The 5,404-nt window shown below is 36.0% G+C and overlaps 1 pseudogene; it reads left to right on the top strand.

Annotated features, from left to right (window-relative positions):
- Positions 1-556: 556 nt before the first annotated feature.
- Positions 557-5,404, top strand: part of LOC107668645 (fibulin-1-like) — a 16,046-nt pseudogene continuing 11,198 nt past the window's right edge.

The raw sequence follows: 5,404 nt of genomic DNA, 5'->3' as shown, positions 1-5,404 counted from the left end.
TAGAGCTTTTGGGATACCGAACTGGGAATGCTCAGCTAAACCAAACATTTTTTTGGAAAAAGTTTTACATCAATGTCACAACTTCGAAAAAGCATCAAAAAAGCATGAGTGGCTAACAGGAAACTCGGTGTGATTCTTGGCCTCTCGTCGTCTTCTGTTCTGATTTTTACCCCCTAAAAACCTGATTGTTTGCGTTATGAGCTCCATATTAAGCATGGCCAGTGTATTTGTGCAAATAATATTTATAGAGTAAAGGTTTCACCCGCCCGCTGGGTGCTTGGTTCTGTGCTGGGTTCTGCTGGAAACCATCCGGTTGTTGGAGAGCTTCAACTGTGAAGGAGATTATTTTACCCAGTCATCACCAGAGATCACGGCCTGCTTGCTCGAGTCGTCTCACAATGGGCTCTACTGTGCTTGGAGCGCTTTGGCATTTTAGCATGTCGTCATTGAGAACGGTGCCGACAGGGGAAACCCAATCCTGCATCATTAGCATGTATTCCTCTGGCAGAGCCCAGAAGCAGCTGACATGTAGCTTAGGACAAAGCTTCTGGTTCAGATGGCTGTGTTGTCTTCCTCCAGCAGGCCGAGGGTGGATCGTGCCAATATTATCCGATGTGTGAAGTCCTGCCAGCCCAATGACATCTCCTGCGTGCTCAGTCCCATCCTCTGCATCTCACACACGGCCATCTCGCTTCCCAGCTTCAGAGAATTCAACAAACCTGAAGGTACAGCCGTGATTTCCGTTTCTATCGGAGGCTTTTCAATGTAAATGTAAATATATGATGCAAATTTGGTGCTTTTGGTGTAATTTAACTATCACCCCCTTGAGTACTGAACAGGGTTGTGTGCTAAGGGTAACACTTCACAATAAGGTTAACTACTTTAGTTAACATGAACTAAGAATGAACAATATTTCTACAGTATTTATTAATCTTAGTTACTGTTAAATTCAACATTTACTAATGCATTATTAAAATCTAAAGTTATGCTTGTTAACATTCATTAATGCACTGTGAATTAACATGAACTAACAGTGAACGACTGTATTTTCATTAACTAACATTAACAAAGATGAATCAATACTGTAATAAATGTATTGTTCATTGTTTGTTCATGTTAGTTAATACATTAACTAATGGAACCTTATGGTAAAGTGTTACCGAATTAAGAATACGGTTTATATTCCAGTTCTATTCCTGAATTTGAAAGTTCATTTGAATTGAGGTGGCAATCAGGATCAGAATACAGAATTGCAATTATAATTTGACTGAGGAAATAGAAATTAAATGAAGTGAAATTCAAAGACGACTAATTGTAAGTCTTGGAGTTTGAATGTTTTGAAGCCTTACAGATAGAGAACGATATACAGAATGAACGATAGATAGATAGATAGATAGATAGATAGATATAGATAGATAGATAGATAGATAGACAGATAGATCGATCAACGACAGAATGATAGACAGATACATAGACTGATAGATAGAACAACAGACAGCCAGGGCAATAATCAGATAGAACGATAGACAGAAAGACAGACAGGCAAAATGATAAATAGAACAGACAGACAGACAGACTTCTAAACAGACCAACAGACAGATAGGAAGAATGGCAGAACAATAGAGAGATAGATAGAATTCTAAACAGATGAAATTATAGATAAATAGACAGATAGAAAGACAGACTGACAGAACAGCAGAATGATAAAACAACAGACAGAATGACAGACAGATAGATACAATTCAAATTCCTGTGTATTGTGGCCAAATCAATTCAAATTCACACTCATGGATTCAAAGCAGCAACTTTTTTTTACATCTGAATATTGTACAACCCTGGTGTCCACATCGAACAAATGTTTGCGTGCTTGTTCACATACAGTACACAGAAGGGTGAAGAAATTCATTAATAAATTGACAATAGAAAAACAATGGCGATTACTGAGCCAAACATCGGGCCTCAGTTCTGTGTTTCTTCACTCGGAACATCTCAGCACAGCGAGACACACCCGTCAAAGTGTCATCTAATAAAAATCCATGTGTTTTTCTTCCCAGAAATTGTTTTCCTGAGATCCCCCACACCTTCTCACCTTCCTCAAATTAACTCCCCAGAGATCGTCTACGAGATCCTGGAAGGAAACGTCCAGAACTTGTTCCGACATCCTCAAGCATCTGGATCATGGGATGATCGTGGGTGAGTGTCACTGTGGCATGTGGCTAACAATGCCAGCGGACCGCAGCCCGAGCCCTGAGGCATCCCTGTCTGGAAATTACATTCGCATGGTTTTCTGACCAAATTTCCCATTACGAAAGATACTCCTCATTTTTTTTTTTTGTTCTTTAAACAAACCAAATGCATATGTGTCTCTTTGCGGGAGCATGTTAGCGGGAAGCATGAATCTACATGGAGAGGCTTATTCAATCTAACTCGTTCCGACAGTGTGATTCCTATCTTGGTCCTGCTGATGATAGGCCTGCAGAGTCGACAGCATCTTTTGCGGCCTTCTCGGCTGCGTTTGAAGACGCTCGTCCATGTGTTGTTCATCCCGAGCCCATGTTTTTCCTTCGCTATAAGCATGTGGCTTTGTTTCCCACTTTTGTGGCATGACCGACTTTAATGTGTTCTCTGTCTACTCACTCTGTTTTTCCAGGACACTTTGAAAAGCTCACAAAGAGGTTTTTTGGTGTCCAGACGGTTATTGTTGGTGCGCTTTCACACAAAGGTTATTGGGAAGGGCAACCGTTCTGAGTTTATAGAAATGTGGGTGAGACTGATGAGAAACATACTCTTTTGACATCCCTTGAAGCAATATTAAAATTAAATTCATTCATAGATTATATAAGATAGAGTGAAATGTCTAAAACGTTCCACAAAATCAGCGGCTATGAAGTTAGAAAGTCAAGACTAGTTATTTTAGTGACATTAACTATGAACAAAAGTTTTGTTGTCTATAGTTTGTCCTTTCCGATATAACAAACTCTGGAGTTTTGAAAACATTTACAACGTTTAACGTGCTTTGCACCATGATCATAGTCAGTATCGTAATTCATAACAGATTTCAGTTTATTTGAGGTTGATCAATCATTTGTCAAAATCCATAAATCTACTACTTATAATTACTGTAACTTTGGTGCAAAAAAATAATAATTAGCAAACATTTACAATAACATTCAATACATTAACAGTTAATGCACTAGGCGTCATTAACTGACCAGTGTTATTTTAGTATTAATTAGTTACTATATTATCATATTTTTTTATAAGCTTTTATTTTAGATTTTCAGTTTTACGTTTTAATTTTAGTTTGGTTTACTAAGTTTTTTCATGTGTTTTTGTAAATGTTATTATTATTTTTTTATTTCAGTTTTAGTTTTAGTAATTTTATATATACTGTATATAGTAGATGTATTAATTTAGTAATTTCATTGTAGCAATTCTTCAACTTTAGCTTATTTCGGTTATTTGCTATGGCAACACTCCTAATATTCCTTTAAGTTTAGGTTGTTCATCTATTATATTATATTATATTATATTATATTATATTATATTATATTATATTATACTTTAGCTTAATTTCAATTACTGAAAATTATTTTAAAAGCTTAATAGTACAACAATAAGAAATACTTCTACTATATTAAAAAATGTACATTAACATTAATTTATAATTATTTATAAATAATAAAAATAATACAATAATTTAATACTACTACTACTACTAATAATAATGCATTTAAGTTAAAAAATAAAAACAAAAAAAGTTTAAAAGTTAAGAAATATTTCTACCATATTCAAAAATCTACATTAACATTAGTTTATACATTTACTAATACATTTATTAACATTTAAATTGTATTAATTATGAACAAACAATATTTATTTGTAATGTAAATTTATAAATTAACCTAGAACAATAAATTATGTTAAAAATGTAAGATTGTTAGTTTAAGATACTGTAATGCATTAAATAAAGACTTGGAAAATCTTGATTTGGATGAGTATGTGACCACCTAGCAACCACACAGCCACACCCTAGCAACAGTTTTCGGTTTTAGCCAACCACTGTAATGAAAAAAATCTACTATTTGTTTGTTCTCATGTAAAAATATTGATTTAATTTACTCCACAATGGCGCCTGAACATGAACGATCAGTGTGACTGAGATGAAACGCATTATAATGAAACCCTGAAGAGTGTAATTGGTCGTCTTTGTGTGCGCAGACGTCACTGGTAGTTTCCGCTCCTAGCCGAGAGAATAGACTTCCTAAATCACCATAACACAAAAGAGCCACAAACAACTGGCAGCGATGGCGACGGCAGACACTCGCGGTCGTGTGGAATCCCAGCATGACGTCATGACGTCAGTATGTGAGTGTTTGTCTGACTATTCATATGCGGGGACCACATGAAAGCCTTTCCTGCACTCAGTACGAGGAGCCACATCTTTCCAAACGCGCCGTTCTTACGGTCCCCAGTCTCATATCGTGACCAGAAGCTCTTTCAATTAGACTCAACGGTGAGAACAGCTGGTGTGGATAAATCACGGATGTACGGAGCGCAGCGGCTCCTCCGCCTCATTTCCCTCAGGCTGTGGATTACAATAAAGGAGCTTGATGTGATTTACGAGACGTGTCACTGTTGAAACAATATTTGTTGACACTGTGGTGTGTTTGAGCAACACGGAGACAGTTGTACGAATCCATAACATAATGTCATTACAATCCATGGCCTAAAAGCTTGCAGATACGATATAAGAAAGCAACTATGCTTGTTTGCAACTAGTTTTTTAAGATACAAGCTACTCATAATGTACATGTTTTAAGTAAAGCGCTGTTTCTGCACTACTAGCATCACTAAAAAGAACAATAATGACTGTTATCAAACAGGTTTCCAGCCTTCTTTCACTGGTCGAACTACAAGTAGTCACACTCCAAACTCATTTACATTCATGCATTTAGGAGAATTTAAAGCGATTTATATTGCATTCAAGCTCTACTTTTAAAAAATTGCATTCCCTGGGAATCGAACCCATGGACTTGACGTTGCTAGTGCTATATGCTGAAAGCTACATGCTACTGTAAACATTTTCAGAACAAGCAATAATTTATAGCACCACAACGTGACAGTGTTTCTAGTTTTTGCAGGGATAAACCTACAAATAAGTGCTGGATGATTGGACCAAAACTCACATTGTGATTGTTATATATTGCAATGTGAACTGTGATATAATAACAATCATATTGCTGTTACTTAGATATATAAAAACAGTCCATTGGCAATAGAAATAGTTACTCTATACATGTACACAACTCAAATGTCTTAAAAAAAATAAAAAATAAATAAAAATAAATAAATAAATAAATAAAAAATGTGTGACGTCACACAGACAGGCCCCTCCCACGAT

This window comes from Sinocyclocheilus anshuiensis, unplaced genomic scaffold (assembly GCF_001515605.1).
Source record: "Sinocyclocheilus anshuiensis isolate Anshui unplaced genomic scaffold, SAMN03320099.WGS_v1.1 scaffold2477, whole genome shotgun sequence".
Lineage (NCBI taxonomy): Eukaryota > Metazoa > Chordata > Actinopteri > Cypriniformes > Cyprinidae > Sinocyclocheilus > Sinocyclocheilus anshuiensis.
This window is presented reverse-complemented; position numbering and strand designations above follow the sequence as displayed.